The sequence below is a fragment of the Spinacia oleracea genome, chromosome 4, assembly GCF_020520425.1.
Source record: "Spinacia oleracea cultivar Varoflay chromosome 4, BTI_SOV_V1, whole genome shotgun sequence".
NCBI lineage: Eukaryota > Viridiplantae > Streptophyta > Magnoliopsida > Caryophyllales > Amaranthaceae > Spinacia > Spinacia oleracea.
The window spans coordinates 126306879-126327802 of NC_079490.1; the positions used below are offsets into that span (position 1 = coordinate 126306879).

General features: G+C 37.2%; 1 long non-coding RNA gene across 2 annotated transcripts; it reads left to right on the forward strand.

The window, feature by feature from the left end:
* The first annotated feature begins 5386 nt into the window (after positions 1-5386).
* On the forward strand, positions 5387-9493 carry LOC110794357 (uncharacterized). Of its 2 annotated transcripts, XR_008932732.1 has the most exons (4): positions 5388-5665; positions 6525-7566; positions 8859-8977; positions 9135-9493. It is a non-coding gene; the product is annotated as an uncharacterized lncRNA (long non-coding RNA). The 2 variants fall into 2 exon arrangements; XR_008932731.1 differs by having other exon boundaries at positions 5387-5665; positions 6525-8977.
* The last annotated feature ends 11431 nt before the right edge of the window (positions 9494-20924 follow it).

The window sequence follows — 20924 nt, forward strand, 5'->3', positions numbered from 1 at the left end:
ATGGAATGACTCTAAGCAAGACTCAGTGCCCAAAAACACTTGATGAGCGTAGACGAATGAATGGGATTCCATATGCATCATTGATTGGTTCAATAATGTATGCTATGATATGTACACGCCCGGATGTTGCGTATGCACTCAGTGCTACGAGCAGATACCAGTCAGACCCAGGGGAGGCGCATTGGACTGCTGCCAAGAATATTCTGAAGTACCTGAAAATGCACAAAGATGACTTACTGGTCTATGGTGGAGATGATGAATTAATTGTTAAAGGCTATACGGACGCAAGTTTCCAAACCGACAAAGATGATTTCAGATCACAGTCTGGGTTTATCTTCTGCCTCAACGGAGGAGTAGTAAGCTGGAAAAGTGCTAAGCAAAGCACCATTGCGGATTCTACAACTGAAGCGGAGTACATTGCTGCACATGAAGCAGCAAAGGAAGCTATATGGCTAAGGAAGTTCATAGGTGAACTCGGTGTAGTCCCCTCCATTAAAGGACCAATAGCCCTGTATTGTGATAATAACGGAGCTATTGCACAGGCAAAGGAGCCTAGACACCACCAGAGAGTCAAGCATGTACTTCGTAGATTTCACCTTCTACGAGAGTTCTTTGAAAGAAAAGAAGTCGAGATAAGCAAAATTGGTACTGATGACAACATATCAGATCCATTAACTAAACCTCTGCCGCAGGCGAAGCACAACTCGCACACTGCAGCTATGGGAATCAAGCATATTGGAGAATGGCTTTGATGTCTCTGTTTAATGTTTTAAAGTTTTAGAGTTTAAATCTTTGTAAAACATTATTGGTTAATCATTCACAATAAATGAAAAGAATTCATTTTTCCATTTAATTTGTGGTTTATTAAATGATGAGTCCCTTCAATTTGACGATATATTCAAGATAGACTGTCAGGACCAGTCCTGTGACTAAGAAATGTCTATCAAGTGAACTTGAATGTCAAAGGTTGAAAATGGTCCCTAGTCGGAGTTTTCTATAAAATTGGACGCATAGAAAACGTTAGACGACTAGAATGCAAGATGACTAGTAGTTCTGTTTCTTAAACTATGTGGACATGTCAATGTCATAATCATTTGCATAGATACTTACTTTGGGAAGACTAGTATCGGACAGACCTATGAAACTTTACTATAAGAGATGAAAATCTGTCATAAGTAAATTTCATTGAAATTATTAGACACTAAATCCTCAATACCTGAGTGATTTGAGATTACTTGTTTGAGAACTGGTTACTTTGACGTTGACCAACCGTCGCACCGTAAAAGGAGGCTATAAAGGCAACGCTCAGGTAATCACCTATCAAACGAAGTCTAATCTCAAGATCACAAGATTGGGATTGTCCTCCCATAAATCGGGATGAGATGCTTAAAAGTTGTACAAGGCCACTCGGAGAGCTAGAAACTGTAAAATGCATGGCCGTGCTCGGATGAATCATAGGCTATGATTATCTATTTATTTGATCAGTTGAACTCTAAAACCGAGAAACACCTCTGGACATAATAAGGATGACAACTCTTACCTTATGTTCAAGAGCAAGCATCGAGCGACAAAGAAATTAGGAAATGCACACTTGTCCCTAAGGACAAGTGGGAGACTGAAGGAAATAATGCCCTTGGTCCAAGTATGCATTCTATGTTAAGTCTAATAAATGTGGTTCAGTATTAATTAACAAGTTAATAATTCAGTGAGATCAAGTGAGCTGAATACCTAGCTAGAGGTCGCTTCAGTTCAAGTGGAATTAATGATATTAGTCCACAGCTTACTCTTGACTGAACCCGTAGGGTCACACAAATAGTACGTAAACGGATCAAGTATTTAATGGCATTAAATACTCCAACTATGGATATTCGGAATCGACGGATCTTGGTTTCAGTGGGAGCTGAGATCGTCACAGGCAAGAAATGAATACTCCGAAAACGATGATATTGCCGGAAACGGAAATATGGATCGTATCGGAAATATAAATATTATCCAAGTCGTAGATGTTGCCGGAAACGGAAACATGGTACGTATCGGGAAATATTATCGGAAATGGAAATATTGCCGGAATCGGAAATATTGCCGGAAACGGAAATATTGTCAGAATCGGAAATATTATCGGAATCGGAAAATAATTCCGGAAACGGAAATATTAAATATTTGTTCGAAACGGAAATTAATTCCGGAATCGAAAATATTAAATATTGTTCGTATCGGAAATATATTCCGGAATCGGGAATTTAATCGGAAGCGTATCGTACGAATAAGCATCGGACGAGGCCTGCCGGACGAGGGCCCAGCACGAAGCCAGGCCATCGCCCAGCAAGCCAAACGCGCCACACGAACAGCCAAGGCCACGCCAGGCCCAGCGCAAGGCCAGGCCGTGGCAGCGCGCACAGCGCGTGCAGCGCGCGCAGCTACGAGCAGTGGGCTGCGAGCATTACTGCAGCTCGCGTGGGCTTGTAGCTCGCGTGGGCCGTGCGGCCGTGTGGGCTGTGCGCGGGCATGGCCTGCACGCTTGCGGGTCATGCTCGCGTAAGTGTTTGTGTTCGCATACGAAACCTAAAACGTGCAGAATTCGTTTAATGATTAAATTCCTAATTCTATTTGATAAATTAATTAAATAAGAGTTTTATTATAATTCTAATTTAATTAATTCGTATCCTAATAGGATTCCAATTCTCTTTCCATACCCCTATAAATATGTGGCCTGGGTTCACAATTTATAACGAGTTATTCAAGTATTCAAAGTGAGTTTTTGAGAGAAAAATTCAGTCACACATCTTGCTCAAAAGTGCCGAAAATTTATATTACCTTAGGGGCGATTCTAGTTGGTCAATCTTAAGGCGGATCCGGACGTGCTGTGGACTATCTACGGAGGGACGACACTTGGAGTCCTAAAGACTTGTTCTTGTTCGGTTCGGGCGCAGCTAGGGAAGACACGCAACAAAGAGTATGCATCTAAACTATGCTAAATGATTATGTGTAAATAATATGTATTCCTGGCTTAATGGTTGTTTCCGCATGATTTATGAATTGTCATATGTATCATAACCTAACACCTACAAGCAATCTATGACGAGCCCAAGCTCCTTAAAACGGTTAAAGGCCATGAAATCTTAAATAGACTCCATGTCTGAAAATCAAGTCTGGGATTTGGTTGATTTTCCGGATGGGTTTACACCTATCGGATGCAAATGGTACTTCAAATTGGAGAAAGATAAGGATGGAATTGTATACAAATACAAGGCTAGATTGGTAGCAAAAGGTTACAGGCAAGTTCACGACGTTGACTACTATGAAACCTTTTCTCCAGTCGCTATGCTTAAGTCTATTTGGATAATCCGTTCGATTGCCGCGTTTCATGACTATGAAATATGGCAAATGGATGTCAAAACTTCCTTCTTGAATGGTGTTATTGAAGAGACTGTGTTCATGACACAGCCGGAGGGTTTTGTCGATCCAAAGAATCAAGGAAAGGTGTGCAAGCTTAAGAAATCCATTAATGGATTAAAGCAAGCATCAAGGAGTTGGAATATACAATTTGATGAAGCAGTCAATGAATTTGGCTTCATCAAGAATCAGGACGAATCTTGTGTATACAAGAAAGTTAGTGGGGGTAAAATTGCATTCCTAGTCTTGTATGTAGACGACATACTGCTTATTGGAAACGACATTCCTAAGCTGGAGTCTGTAAAGACTTGGCTTGGAAAGTGTTTCTCAATGAAAGAGTTAGGAGAGGCACAATACATATTGGGCATCAAGATCTATAGGGATAGATCTAAGAGGATGATTGGACTAAGCCAAAGCACTTACATTGACAAAGTGCTAGCTAGGTTCAGTATGATGGAAGCCAAGAGAGGCCATCTGCCCATGTCACATGGTATATATCTAAGAAAGAGCATGTGTCCGAAGACATCTGATGAGCTTAGAAAGATGAGTGGAATTCCATACGCTTCGGCTATTGGATCCATCATGTATGATATGATTTGTACAAAGTCTTGCAAATGGATTGGAAACTCCGTCTTGAATTTCACCATGGGAGGCGCCATTTTCTTCAAATAGGATATGCTATAATTAAACTAATTACAACTATTTGATGGTACACAGACCATATTTAAATAAAAACTTTGGTGCATAAGACCAATTTTACATTCAAATTAATGGTACGCAGACCATATTTACTATCCTATTTGGGTCATACTAGTCACTTTCCACAATCTGCAAAACAGTATATTTACAATATACCATTCATCCATTCATTTATCAATGAATGGCCCACATAGCAAGTTAGTAGAAAAATCATGCATCACATAAACATTTGCAGCAACTAATCAAAGGTTCCAACAATCTACAAATTATTCAACCTTATTAGTTCTAATCGAGTTCTTTTAACCTTAAAGGAATAAAAGCCTAATCAAGAGTTTAATGACTAAAAGCTCCCACTAAACCAATAATTTACATGCTTTACAAATTTTAAACATAAAATTGTATTTCCTAGTCCAACCGGAAACTTACAAATTTAATTAAAATTTAAAGCTCACATAAAATAATTTTAAATCCCTTTTATTATTTTCAGTTGATTAATTACTTATAATTTTACCAAGATTTTAATTTTATTAAAATAATTAGTATAAAATAAATTATAATAATTACATTAATCAAAATTAAGTTCTGAGGAAAAATTAAATTTCGAAATTAAACTTAATTAAAATCGTTTTTCAACCGAAAATTAAAACAAAACGAAACAAGTTAATTGGTCAAGGCAAGGCACATGGGCGCAAGGCCCATGCCTCACCAAGGCTTGCAGCGTCGCAAGAGCTGACTGCACGCATAGCCGAGGCCACCGCACAACCAGGCCCTCGCCAGCGCCTATTGGCTCGACGCCATCGCTGGCTGCCGCTGCTCGCTTGCTTGGTTTGCGTGCATGGCACGAGGGCATCCATCGATGCCTCGTCTCCATCGCTTGCTGCGCACAACACGGGCAGGCAGACGCGCATGGCTCGAAAGCCATCGCACGCTGCCTCGACGCCAGCACTGCTAGGCGTGTGCATCGTTTCCCTTTCGCCTTGCTCGATCACTCGCACATCACAAACTGCACAGGGGTTGTGCCCGCGCGCGCGTGCTCGTGCATTACTCGTTGCCTTGTACCGCATGGGCGACGAGCTCCCTTGCTCGTCGTCGCATTCCCGCACAATGCAACACCCCTTAAGGGTATACTACTACAAAAATATTATTTAACAACGTTAATTTAACATCGCTTTTTTCCCTTATGCTGTTAAAGATATGAAATATAGCATATTATGGCGCTTATAATAAATCATAAGTTCACATATTACAGCGCTTCCTTAACATGCGTTGTCGTATTACATAGATACAACAGTGCTCCAACAACAAACGCTGTCGTATAAGCCACGAAAAAACACCCAAAAAAAATACAATCTCTCAAAGTAAAAAAGAACCGCCTTCTTCTTCCATGGCTTCTTGCACTGCCAAACCCTAATACGGTCAAGACTCTCAAATCTCAATCGATCACAATCGGAGCGGCGAAACCCACATCGGCGATTTCTTTTATGCGGCGGCGTTTCCCTTCACTTGACGGCGTTTCCCTTCACCTGGAGGCGCTTCCCTTCTCACGGCGAGAGTGAATAATGGAATTTGTATGGTATAGTCCATAAAATTCAAGGAATTTTGTTGATTTATGTTTGGGCTGTTCTTAATTTTTCGTTTTAAGTGTGCGGTTATAGTTAATTAATTCTCTTGAATTGGTTTTGTTGGGAAGGGGCTTTGAATTCAATTACGATTGTTTTAATTATGGGGTTTTGGTGTTTTGTTCCTCGAATTGTATATGATTTCATTATTGGGTTCGTTAATTATCCATATGATCTGCCTTTTGGTTTTACAGTACAATGATGTATATTAGATGTGAATTAAGTTATTGAGTTTACATGATGGAGGTGTTGTTTTCCCTACTTAAGAATTAAGTTAACATAGGTCAGTGTGTGTGTTGAAAGGGGGTAGTTGGAATGTTTAGGCAGTATGTGGATGGAACCATTTCCAAATCCTAGATCCTTTACATGTCTAGGCAAAGAAGCAATTTTTAATATTAACAATTAGAAATCTATGCATAGTCTGTTCTCAATTTTCATGAATTAAGCTACAAAATTTGCAAGACGGGAACAATCTTAATAATCATGTCTTTTTGTGTGTAAAAACCCCTTGTTTCAAGTCTTTCAAGTGTCAGCTATGAGTGAGCTAAAAATAACCCCTGTACCGGCTAAAGAAGTTCCATAATTCATAATTACTTAATTAGTAAGAAAATGTATATATGGGTACCTACTTTGTTACAAACAAGATTATGAGTTGCATTAGAGCATTATGGGGTGTCATAAACCTATGTCATATAATTTCAAGCACAGAATCTTTCGCCTATATTTTTTTGCACGCAATTTATTCAGCTTACCTGATGCAAAATATACTACTCAAGCCCAAATGCTCAACTTATCTTCATGTGCTATTCACAGATGGACCTGCACGACAACATAGTGGGAAAAATCTAACTACTAAGCGCGTATCTTTTGGGGAAGTTCCCTATCCCAAGTCTAGTATGGAGAGAGACAAAACAAAACTAGGCCATACTCTTGTTCAATTAGGCCAGTGTTATCCTGCTATAAGTTCAGGTACGCCTACCCTCAGATATGCAGTAAAATTTCTGCTCAAGCTGATTTATGGTCGTCGAAGATGCTTACTATGAGGTTATATCAATCTTTTACTATTGTATAAGATATGCTTTTCCTTATAAAAACTTTCTTATGCGGCTACAATTAAATCAAAGCATTATTCTTCACCAATATCCTTGTAGCTTTATTATTTAGCTGGCCGGTGCAGAATATATCTCAACTTGCCTCTCGATTTCATGTTTAGGAGTGTCTCGGAAGTAATAGTTAACTGACATAAAGAGCACCCCCATTTCTTGGTAACTAGAATTTTCTTTCATCCATCGGCTTCACTTGGCTTTTCTCTTCCTCCATAGGCTGCACTTGGCTTACTACTTGCTCCTTATGCTGCATTGAATTCTCAGTTGAATACTCCCTCCGTATTTATTTAAGAGATACACTTGCCTTTTCCGGCCGTATTTATTTAAGAGATACACTTGCCATTTTTAGTAACTTATCAACCCCACCATCTAATTAAATAATACATCTAATATACCCTATCACCCACCATCCTATTAAACAAATATTTTCATAAACCCACCCCACCCTCCACCCACCAAAATGACATGGTCCCCACATATTTAATTATTAAAATATCTATCCAACCCCACTTGCTTTATTATTTTATTTCATTCAATTATTTTTCTTAATACCCGTGCCCGGCCAAGTGTATCTCTTAAAAAAATACGGAGGGAGTAGTTGTTAGTACTAGTATTGCTGGTTGTGTCGCCAAATTTAGTCACTGCTTCTTTTACTTTCTACTTTTTCCGATGGAGATGAAGATTCATCCCTCCTGCTGATGTAGCAGAAACTCCACCAAGGAGCAATACCAGCTGGTCAGGGAGTTGAGGTTTGTAAATATAGCAACAATTTGGATAAATCATACTTGGCTACATGATATCTTTACAGGCAGCTTACAAAAGTTCGATACATAACTTAAACCTAAGCTTTCTTAATTCCACTATCTTATAAGTTACAAGAATAGATTGTAAAAGTTAAGAAATGAAACAGAAATAAATAACAAATTACCTCTATTTGCTTGTCTATTTGATGCACTGTAGTTTAATCCTGTCAGGTCTTGTTCTACCTGAACAATTTGAACTCAGATATTTTCATTTTCAAAAAAAGGCAAAACTAGGTTCTTTACATCACTTTAACTTCCCACAAAAAAGTCAATCCATTCAGTTTAAAGTGTCTTTGATGTACTAAAATATCTTCAGTTTGTCGTTATTGGCTATTGGATACAATTTTGACTTTAAGTTTTCCTACTCCATGAGTCTGAGATACTCTAGGTTGGGCAATCCGACCTGTTTCCTGGTCTTTCTATGTGTGCGTGTGTGTGCATGTGCGTGTGCATGTATCTTGTATAGGTTTAGTACTACTGATCTGAAATATAATAGATGATGTGAATATTTGGGGATAGTTGATAAAGTCAACTCATATAGTACATTCAATTTTGAATTATTAGCTATTTGATAGAAGATCAACTTTTAGCTCTTGTAATTTTATAACCCTGAGCTTCTATTTGTGACATTTTTTATTGGCTTCAAAGCTATTTTTCTGTGCTAGGTTATGAGAAGGAGCTTGTCCTTTCTCCAACAGTTTCATCTGATTTTTTCCGTTAGTGTGTTTCATGTTTGTTAGTTGATATTAAGTGTAAGTAATAAGGTTCTCCCCTGCAGGTCTTGAGGGCCTTGTTGCCAAAGGATATGACTATTCCTTCTGCTTTTGAAACTGTAGGGCATATTGCACACCTGAACTTAAAAGACAAGCACAGAATCATATGAGATTTAATCAAATAGACAAGCACGGTATCAAGGAGTACAAATATAATCAACTTGAACCAATTTATTAAATGAAAAAACCTGGTTGCTAGTTTATTGCTTAATCTTTTTCTAAGATTGAGCCTCATTCTTGCCTTTTAATTAGACCATGTCTGCTATTTAGTCTCGGCGCACTGCATTTTTTGGGGAACCTGCAACCCAACCTACTATATCAGTTTGTTCAGCTAGTCTGATCTACTGCTGATGCAATTGTCATAATCTGAGACTTTAATGACAGCTGATTAGTTTTCTTTAGTAATTCTAGCTTGTTCTTTGATAAATAGTTTATAAACTCTGTAACTGTTTATGCAATTTCTAGATGATGTTTAAGAGTTTAAGCAAATACAGAGAATGTTCTTATTCTTGAATCTGGAATATTCAAAGTACGATTTTTAATGGTCGGTGGCGGAGGTTCGATATCTAAGCTTATCATAAAAGGTGAGTTCTTTTTGGTTAGTTGAAATATGCTTTATGTTGCATTTGCCCTATTCCATCAGTATCAACAAAGGTGACACCAAAGGTCCCTGTGTATAAACAGATGGCCATCATCTTGGACAAATGAACACATATTGAACCTTGTTTTTTGTTTTTGCAGTGTCCTTGCCAGGAAAAAAATTATATTCACTTTGGATATTATGTGATGAGAATTTATGAAGGAGATTTAATATCTCACACAAGCAACTTTTCAGATTGCCAGTTTCCAAGTTAGGATAAAGAACAAATTGACGAAGTAAGAACTCATTTGGTGCGCTATGTTGTTCAACAAATGTATGGTAGATAGATTACATTGAAGGAATAAAAAAACATACAATTATATTAATTAATGTGTTTTGCGTAGTTTAATGTGTGGTCTTATTTTAGAACATATTTATGTAATCCGTTATATTATAGTGACAATTGCAAAATTCTTTTTATTGGAGGTTTGGAATTAATATTTAACTATTTATTATATTATTCATGAGTTATTATGAACTATTTATAGTTTTGTGGTATCATATAATGAAATATATTGCACTGCCAACACAATTTTTAATTTTTTTAAAAATGAAAAATTACTTTAACAGCGCTTCTAGGCATCCGCTGTTATAAAATAATTTAAAATTTGGCGGTAAAATCTTTAACAGCATACCTTTAATAGCGTTTATAATGTGCTGTAAAAGAATCATTTGAATTATCCTAAAGGGACCTTTAACAGCTCTTCTAGCAAGCGTTGTTAAATGTACATTTTTCTTTTAATAGCGGAGCGATTAACAGCGCTCCTAGAAGCGTTGTTAAATGCAAAAACAAGCGCTGTTAAATGCAAAAACAAGCGCTGTTACGTAACACTTAGCTTCCATTGCTTCGTGCGTGCAAGATCGTGAACGATTCATAAAAATTAAAAATTTTATATTTAAATTTAACGACAAATTAGTAATCCATATTAATTTCACTAGATTTAGGCGAAAAATCGAAAATTTATTATTCAAATTAATTTCCGATTCCATGATTTCTTAGGGATTAAAATCTAGGTCATATAATTTTAAAAAATTTCAACTTTAACAAATTTTATGGTGGTTTTATCATAGGATCCTAATTAAATTATCAATTAATTATGAAAATCAAAGCAAATTCTAAATTATTTGAAATTCAACAAATTAATTATAATTACAAATTAGGTTGTATAATTAACAAAGTTAGAACTTAAAATTGTTAAACATATACAGTAAGTCAATCATAGAATCAAGATTTACATACAAGATTCGCAAATATATAATTTAACATCATAAAAGTTACAAATTTTGCATTCGAAAAACTAAAACTTCCGAAAAGTCATAGTTAGGCTTCGAATTTGGGAATTCTGGGTTCGACGTCAAATCTTTGATTTATGTTAAAATTTTAAAACGTCGTTTACATGCGAAATTCACATAAAATTTTGACCATTATTGACAAAACTGCCGAAAATCCTGCGAACACATAATCAAATAATCGCACGAATTTGCAATTAATTACAATCACGAAATTAATCAATCCTTTAATTCATTGCAAATTTATAAAATTTAATCCATGTTACCTATAATTGATTATGGAATTAATTAGAGGCTCGTGATACCACTGTAGGGTTATGAATAATACAAACAATATAATTCATGCGGAAAAACCATAAAGCCAGGAATCCCAATTAATTGTCACATAGTCAATTAGCATAATTTAGGTTACATACAATGTGATGTGTGCCTTCCCTAGCTTCTCCCGAACCGAACAAGAACAAGTCTTTAGAGCTCCAAATGTCTCCCCTTCGTAGAAAGTCCACAGCACGTTCGGATCCGCCTTAGGTTCAACCAACTAGGATATTACTTAAGGTTTTATGCACTCGGGTTAGGCTATAAACTATGCTCTCTCTTGAACACAATATATGTAAAGAATATGTTTTTGATGTATATAAATTATGAGGGCTAGCCTCATATTTATAGGGTAGGAAATAAGGAATTTGAGTCTTACTAAGAAAAGAATTACCATTCCCACTAGGATTGAAATTCTTAACCAATTAGAATTGTAGCAATAATTAAACACTTAATTAATTCAATTCTAGCAAGACTAGGAAAACTAATACTTAAGGCCAAAGTTACTTGGCGACTAAGTAAACAGACTTTGCTCGAAGCCCAAGACGAAGCAACCAACGCAGCCACAATGGGCCACGCTGGCGCGCGTGCCTGCCTAGGCCCAAACGCAGCCGCAGCTGGCCCAAGGCCCAGCGCGCTGTAGTTTGGCCTTGGCGGGCTGCTGCTGCCTTGGCTTGCTGCTCGTGCCATGGTGCTCGCGGCCCACATCGCTCCAGCCCCATCGCCTATGGCTGGGCGCTGGCGCTGGGCTTCGTGCTCAGTGATATGCGCTCGGCCTCGTGCTTGTCGAGCGATGAGCCGGCTCGCTTACCGGCTTGTCGCTTGTCGAGCTTCCGATTCGTTTTCCTATTCCGGAATCTATTTCCGTTCCGAACTAATATTTACGTTTCCGAAAATAATTTCCTATTCCGACAATATTTCCGATTCCGGTAATATCCGTTTCCGGCAATATATCCGATTTCGGCAATATTTCTATTTCCGATAATATTTTCCGATACGATCCATGTTTCCGTTTCCGGCAACATCTACAACTTGGATAATATTGATATTTCCGTCATGAACCATATTTCCGTTTCCGGCAATATTTTCATTTCCAGAATATTCTTTACTTTGCCTTTTGACGATTTCAGCTCCCACTTGAACCTAAATCCATCATTTCCGAATGATCATAAATAGAGTACTTAATGAATAATATATTCACTTAAATACTTGATCCGTTCACGTATTATTTGTGTGACCCTACGGGTTCAGTCAAGAGTAAGTTGTGGATTAATATTATTAATTCCACTTGAACTGAAGCGGCCTCTAGCTAGGCATTCAGTTCACTTGATCTCACTGAATTATTAACTTGTTAATTAATACTGAACCGCATTTATTAGACTTAGCATTAAATGCATTAAATGCAAACTTGGACCAAGGGCATTATTTCCTTCAAGAGGACCCTCGAAGTAGGCTTGTGGGAGTCTTTCCCCCTGATATTGCTCGTCCTTTGCATGGTGTTAAGCTGCTTGGTGGTCCCGCTAGTTCCAATCCAGTTTTTAGTGGTGAGCTTGTGATGCAGAGGGTGACAAGACCAGTGGGCTTATGGATAAGGTTGCTCAGCTTGATGATCCTCGGTGTGAGTTCTTGTTACTTAGGGCATGTGCCGAAGTTTCTAAACTCTACTTTGCTTTGCGTACTTGTCCTCTTGGTATCTTTGAGGCGGCTCAGCGCACATTCGATGAGGCTCTTCGATCTTCCTTGGAGCGTATTGTTACTTCTTCGGGCCTGGCTTTGGCGATTGGCAGTGGCGAGTTGCCACCTTACCTTTTTCTTTTGGCGGGCTTGGTGTTCGCAGGTGATGTTCATCATTATGATTTTCTTGCTTCTCGATTACAGTCTTTTGGTTTGCAGTCAAAGCTTATACGAGATGTTGGCATTGTTGGTCCTGGTCTATTTAATAGAACGGTGGAGTATGACATTCTGAGTAACCCTAGTGAGGTCGATGCCCCTAAACTCATGAAGAAATTGGCAGATATATATTTCACAAAGGTTACTGCATCTGCAGAATCCACCTTCTCTTTATCTCCTCGACAGTCGGCATTGTGGAAATCGCAGCAGGGAGATCACACCTCTACTTGGCTTCATGCGGTCCTTATATCAGGTTTGGGACAGACGATGAATGCTAAGGCTTGCCGATGTGTGTTTTGTTACCGGTTGGGGGTTCCTTTTGAAGGAAATAATGCCCTTGGTCCAAGTATGCATATAATATTAAGTCTAATAAATGCGGTTCAGTATTAATTAACAAGTTAATAATTCAGTGAGATCAAGTGAGCTGAATGCCTAGTTAGAGGTCGCTTCAGTTCAAGTGGAATTAATTATATTAATCCACAGCTTACTCTTGACTGAACCCGTAGGGTCACACAAATAGTACGTAAACGGATCAAGTATTTAATGGAATTAAATACTCCATCTATGGATATTCGGAATCGACGGATCTTGGTTTCAGTGGGAGCTGAGATCGTCACAAGCAAGAAATGAATACTCCGGAAACGATGATATTGCCGGAAACGGAAATATGGATCGTATCGGAAATATAAATATTATCCAAGTCGTAGATGTTGCCGGAAACGGAAACATGGTACGTATCGGAAAATATCATCGGAAATGGATATATTGCCGGAATCGGAAATATTGCTGGAAACGGAAATATTGTTAGAATCGGAAATATTATCGGAATCGGAAAATAATTCCGGAAACGGAAATGTTAAATATTTGTTCGAAACGGAAATTAATTCTGGAATCGGAAATATTAAATATTGTTCGTATAGGAAATGAATTCCGAAATCGGGAATTTAATCGGAAGCGTATCGTACGAATTAGCATCGGACGAGGCTCGCTAGACGAAGGCCCAGCACGAAGCCAGGCCATCGCCCAGCAAGCCACACGCATCACCAACACACGCCAAGCCTCGTCCAGGCCCAGCGCAAGGCCAGGCCCAGCCAAAGCCTAGGGCGCGCGCGCGGACATAGGCAGCAAGCATGGGCCGAGGCGCTGTGCGCTCAGCGTGGGCCGCAAGGCCTGCGCGAGTATGCGGTGCTTGTGCGATGCTCGTGTGCGTGCTATACGAATCCTAAAGCTATCAGGATTCGATATATGATTAAATTCCTAATCCTAAAAGATAAATTAATTAAATAAGAGTTCTACTAGGATTCTAATTTAATTAATTCGTATCCTAGTAGGATTCCAATTCTCTTTCCATACCCCTATAAATATGTGGCCTGGGTTCACAATTTATATCGAGATTTTGAAGTATTCAAAAGGTAAGATTTTCAAGCAAAAATCAGCCAAACACTTGCAACCCAAATAGCCGAAAATCCTAGTAACCTTAAGGGCGATTCTAGTTGGTCAAGCTTAAGGCGGATCCGGATGTGCTGTGGACTATCTACGGAGGGACGACACTTGGAGTCCTAAAGACTTGTTCTTGTTCGGTTCGGGCGTAGCTAGGGAGGGCACGCTACAAAGTGTATGCATCTGAATTATGCTAAATGATTATGTGTAAATAATATGTTTCCTGGCTTTATGGTTTTTCCGCATGATTTATGTTTATTCATATGTATCATAACCTAACAGTGGTATCACGAGCCTCTTATTATTTTCAAAATCTAAATTTCATGAACATGGTTAAATTCTACAAATTTGCAAAGAATTAAAGGGGTGATTAATTTTCGTAATTAATTGCAAATTGCGTTTATTTAATTATATGTACGCAGTTTTTAGGCAGTTTCTTCGTTACTCATCCAAATCGAGTGATTTTTGTGTCAATTCCGCATGTAAAAGGCATTCTAAAATTTTGACAAAAATAATTATTTTTCGGCCGAACCCAGAATTCCCAAATTCGAAGCCTAACTATGACTTTTCGGAGGTTTTAGTTTTTCGAACGCAAAAGTTTGTAAATTTAAGATGTTAAATTAAGTATTTGCGATTCTTGTTGATAAATCTTGAGTTTTTGATTGACCTACAGTATATGTTTAACAATTATGAATGCCTAGACTTGTTAATTATACAACCTAATTTGTAATTATGATTAATTTGTTGAAATTCGAATAATTTAGAATTGATTTGATTTACATGTTTAATTAATAATTTAATTAGGTATCCATGATTAAAATCCACATTAAAAATTGTTAATTTATGTTAAATTTTAATTTTATGACCTAGATTTGAATCCATGTTAATCGGAAATTAATTGATTAATAAATTTTCGATTTTTCGCCCTAAAATTATGAAATTAATATGTTTTATTAATTCGTCATTAATTTTAAATTAAAAAATTTTAAATTTTTATGAAAACGCTCATGAATGTTGCACGCACAAAGCAATGGAAGCTACGTGTAACCCTTAAGGGGTGTTGTATAGTGCGGGCACGCGACGACGAGCAAGGGAGCTCGTCGCCCGTGCGGTACGAATGCAGCGAGCAACAAAGCGTGGCGCGCGCGCGAAGCAAAGGAGCTGGTCGTGTGTGCTATGTGATGGCGAGGGCGAGGGGCAAGGCAAGCGAGCAGTCGCGTGTGGGAAGCAAGCGAGCTGCGCCACAGCGCGTACTGCAGCGCGCAGCGAGCGCTGGCCCGCGTGCAGCGGGTGCTGGCTCTCGTGCAGCGAGCGCTAGTGCAGACGCGACACGACATAGAGGCTGCGCGCATCGTGGCCAGCGATGGCTGCGTGTGCGTGTGGCCTATGGCTGTGTGTTGCGTGGTGATGTGCGTACCTTGTGTTACGATTAAATCGTTTTTAATTTTAATTTGAGATTTTCAGTTCATGTAATTTTAATTAATTTTAAAATTAATAATTTAAATTGTTTTCTTGGATTTTAATTTTGAATATTATAATTATTATAAATTTTAATTTATTCTAATTATTTTACTAAAATTAAAAACCTTGATTTAATTTAAATCCAACTGAAAAATAAATTAAATAAGTAGATTCAATTATAAATTTATATGAGCTTTAAATTTTAATTAAATTTGTATGTTTCCGGTTAGACTAGAAATACATTTTTATGTTTAATATTAGTAAAGCATATGAATTTATTGGTTTAAGTGGGAGCAATTTTAGTCATAAACTCTTGATTAGGTCTACAAATCCTTTAAGGTTAAACAACTTGATTAGAATTAATAAGGACTGAATAATTGGTAGATTATTGGTGCCCTTAATTAATTGCTGCAAATATTTATGTGATGCATACAATGTGTTTTCAATAACCAATTATGTGGGTCATTCATGATAATGAATGGATGAATGGTATATATATTGTATATGTACTGTTTTGCAGGTTATGAAGTGACTAGTATGGCCCAAATAGGATAGAAAATATGGTCTGCGTACCATTAATTTGAATGTAATTGGTCTAAAGCACCAAATTTGTTTTTCAATTAAAATATGGTCTGCGTACCATCAAATAGTTGTAATTAGTTTAATTATAGCTTATCCTACTTGAAGAAAATGGCGCATCCCACGATGAAATTCAAGACGGAGTTTCCAATCCATTTTCAAGACGGACTTTGAAGTTGAAGCTTCAAGATGAAGTCGGGCCATACTAGATCACATTTATCTTATGCATGCTTTAAGTTATTTATTGCTATTAAATATGTCTTAAATATGCATGAGATCAAAGCTTGATTATGTTGCATGATTAAGGATTTTAGCTCACTTAAAATCTAACCAACATAGTAAGAGCCTTAAGTTCCAAACTTAAAAAAATTGAGTTAAAAGGTGCCATGCCAAAATAACACTTACTTGGATATCCTTTACATCGATCTTAGTAATAGTTTTCCGCCATAGCGAGGTGTTACTTATCGATACTAAAGGGGTAAGGTACACAAATAATTGTGAGTACATGTTAGTTTTGGTGAAACTCAGCGATATAAGTAAGGAGTCCTTTTATGTCGTGGAAAAATCGATAGGTTTACCTAATAAGTTCTTAGACGTACCTATCAACCAAGAGTAGTTTCTAGACTATTAGCAAAAGGCTTTTGATTACCTAAAAGATTTTAGAATTGAGTCTAAATACATAATGTGCTTAATTCTTCAATGGGTTTTAGGATCTTGGAATCATTTTATTCACACCTGCCGGAACACATAACTTGAATAAAATGCTTAATGAACATTGAATTATGCATGTATGCTAGAATTTAAGTTTATTAAGAGAAACTGTGAATGATTATTTATTTGTTTATTCTTTTTCAATTGTAGTTTTAATTATGGCAAACAACAATTCATTCAACATTCGATCAATTCTCGAAAAGGAGAAGTTGAGCGGGAAAAACTTCCTTGACTGGCAAAGGAACTTTCAAATAGTTCTTATGCAGGAAGAAAAGGAGTATGTCCTGGAAGAGGCGATGCCCGAAGCCGCAGGCGAAGGGGTCACTCAGGCAGCCCTCAATCGTTGGATTGATGCCAACAAGGATGTGAAATGTCTAATGCTTGCAACCATGAGTGCAGATCTACAGAAAACGTTCATCAACTCAGATGCTTTTCACGATCATCAGTGAGTTAAAGAACATGTTCCAAGATCTGGCTCGAGTCGAAAGATTCGAGACTCATAGGCAAATTCTTGAGACGAAGCTTAAGAAAGGCGAGCCCGTAAGTCCACATGTTCTCAAAATGATTGGACTCATTGAGAATATGCACTACTACAAAACAGGCCTATAGCAACGCCCTTTTATGCAACAGTTTCACTGGCGTTGCTATATCATAGTTATTGCAACAGTTAAATAATTATTAATTCCAGGAGAGTTCGACTTTGAAAAAATGTTGCTATAGAAAAACTATGGCAACAATTGTATATTAAGATTATTTTATTGCAACACTTTTTTTTAAAAAAAAAAAATTTTGACGAAAAATTGCAATGGGTTAGTAATTAGTATCTTAAAAAAATAAGAAAAAAAATGAAAACCTACGTAAGTATCGAAAGTTTTCATAGATCTGGTTTCCCTCCTTCCCAAATCCCAACCCTTCAGTTTCACCCCCGAAGTCCCGAACCCTAGCTTCTTCTCTTTCATCTTTTTTTTCTTCTTCTCTTTCATCTACTTCCTTCTTTTCGATCCTCTCCATCATCGTTTCTGAAGCAAAGGTGAATTGGGGATTGGCTTTTATGAATTGGAAATTGGGTCTAAGAATTGGAGATAAAGAGACATTGGCCAATTGCGTTTCTTAATTGGCGAGAAGAAACAGGTTAGTTGGTATGTATATCGTTGAATTAGGTCTTAAATTTCACAATTATGCTGTTTAATTAACTAGTTACGAATTGAATTTTTTGTGTGGTTTTGAGGCCTAAATTAGGGTTTTCTAAGTTACAAAATTGTGTTGATTTTATTCATGTGTGTATTTTTTACTTAAGGATATCGTATGATTCAGTTAATTAGGGATGAAGCACCATATGCTTTAGTTACAGATTCTTTTGGTTGATTCCACAATATCAATCAATTTTGTGATCGATTGATGGGTTATTTTAGATGATTTTAATTCTAAATGTTGGTACTTTCCGTTGCAATTTATGTGCTGCTAGTTTTTTTTGGGTGTTCGGGTGTTGGTGATTCTTGGCTGCTGGTTTCGTTATGTCCAAGTGTTGGGTGTTGGCCCTGTTTTAATCAGTTGTTGTTAGTTATATGGTCTCATTGAAAGTAGGTAACTGCTTCGTTTTGTGTAGTTGTTGCGGTTCTGCTGCAGGTCTAGTGTGTTCCTTTCTCACCAGATAGATCATTCCAGTAATTGATGATGTTCCTCTCACTATGTATCCAACATAGGTTTTAGAAAATCATTTAAAAGTTAAACCAATAATAAGGTGTCTTTTTATGTCGATTTAGGTAGTTTTGTTAGTTGTAAATGGATAGATTGAAAAATGGAAATGCATTTGCATTCAATTCTGGATATTCTTGTAGGAGACTAAAAATGCACCTGCTTCAATGCTACTTATATTATGCTAAAACAATAATACTTTAGTATATTACATAAACTTCTTACAAACTCAAGATTTTACACTTAATACATAAAAACTTATCAGGATCCTCAGTTCATGTTACAAGGAGAGATAAGTGGCCAATGAAAAACATTCTCTGATTATTTCTTAATCCATCCCTTATCAACCTATATGAAAAATAATACTACTAATACAGTAGGGCTTAGGAATACAAGCAGTCTAGCATATAATACTATATTATGCAGCTCATGAAAATTAGATGACGAGCTTCATTTTTTTCCCTCAATCAATTTGGTGGCATTCGCAGCTTAGCTGATTTGAATTTCTTCTGAAACTCAGAGAAGAGAGCTAGGTTTTCTTGTCAAAGGCGAATAACCATTTGCCTTAGCTTTTAATTCTCTTCCAGAATACTTTTTTTGTAAGTACAACTTCAGGTTCGTTAGCTCTATGTTTTCCTTTTTGGTTCCTTTAAACTTCCTCTTCTTCGACCAAATCGCACGTTAAAACCCTGTAAACTGGAGGATCTTAGCAAAAGAGTATCGAAAAATAGTGCAGAAAGTGAAAAGTCCTACAAGATTGTTTAGAATTAGTACAAGTACTTCTACGATAAGGCAATGAACTCAAACTTTTGATTTACTACAAAAGGAAGAGGGGATAAACATATTGCATAGGAAATTAATAGAAGTGTTTGTTGAATAGCGAGTTGTTCATATTTATAAAATAATTCCTGAGTAGCCTTCAAGGAAAGTCCTCTGATGGTCATGTTTCAGATTCAACCAGGCCTGAAAAACAACTAGATCACTAACAAATAGAGAATTGCCAACTGATTTCAACGTACTATATATACACAAACTAGGGACGCATATGAAAACATACAAAACAGAATAAATAACTAGATCGTTACTGTATATCAATCGCTGCATTCAACCAGCCAAAGGATTTGGTTAGCAACTTCATATCTTATACATAGAACTTAAATTGCATCTCAACATTATTAAAAAATGAATTTGAAAAGCAATCAATCACTATCTGAATGTAGCATGTTTTTCTGAACAAAAACAGAGTTCATATATCCAGCTACATGGGTCGCCGACCAAACATTACTTTACCGAGCAGCAGAACGAGTAGAGCAAGAGAGATCGCTCGATCCACTTCCACTTGATTCTGGTAAACGTCGCAAAAGGAATGCGAATGAACCAGTCATAGCTTTTGGTCCTCCTGGCTCAACTGGTGAGCTTAACATCAGTGTGATTGTTTCATCAGTCTCACCAGAATTCAGGTAATCAAGTTTGAAGCACGACTATTACTCTCAACTCTCAGGTAATCAGTGTGATTTGTAGCAATGATGCGTAACCCGTCTTCAATATTAAAGATTTGTGTTGCCTTTGATCTTCTCCAGGTAAAAGAGATTGCTATTTGTCTCCTTTTGATATTCATATCCAGTATCATATGATACTTCTTGTATCGTAGATACTCTTGTTTAATATATCAAGGAAATAGGGTTCATGTTTCCTATAACAGAGAATCGTGCTTTGCTTTAACCTTCATTTGATTTATCTACCCTCCCATCCTCTTTTGAGGTGGGTAAATGTCACAAGTTTGATTATTTATGATGTTCTGCAAGTTGCCATAGGAATTAGGGTTGTGCAAGTGTATATGTGAAAAAGAATTTGAATGGAAGTGGATAGCATTGTTTCCATTTGTACTAAAATTGATAGTTGTAGACATTTCTCTCTCTTGGGATTAAGATCATATACTAGGACTAAGTTCACCAGTGTGTGGGGAAGTAACATGGCTTTTCCTATGTTTTTCAAACAGTCTTTTATGAGTTAACGAAGATTGGTGTTGCCAACTATAAATCTCAACTTCTCATTATCTTTCTATAGAGGGTCTCGACTTCTGGGGGGGATTCTTTGGGGTGGTTCTGAAACAGAGGCTGATTTTTGTTGTGCTTCTTGATTTTTGTTGGCCATCATTAAAGCTTATATGTAGTTGTGGAGGTGGATTAAGAGTTATTTCCTTCTCTTGGAAGCCAAAGAGCATCTAAGAAAGCCTTTTTCTTTGAAGCTTTTGATGCAGTCATCAAATATTTGATGAATTGGTTTAAATTCAGGGAATTCAAAATTCCCATATGTTTAATCTAGCTAGTATCCATGTTATCAGGTTTGTGATATACTTTATGAGACGCGCACCTGCGACAAAATCCAAAGCTGTAGAGTGCATCATTCATAGGGTGTAAACAAGTTAGTAGTAGTGAATTTTATGTACTTATTTATTTTCATATGGATAACATTTATATTTAAATTTCAACATGTCTGATGTTTCTAAC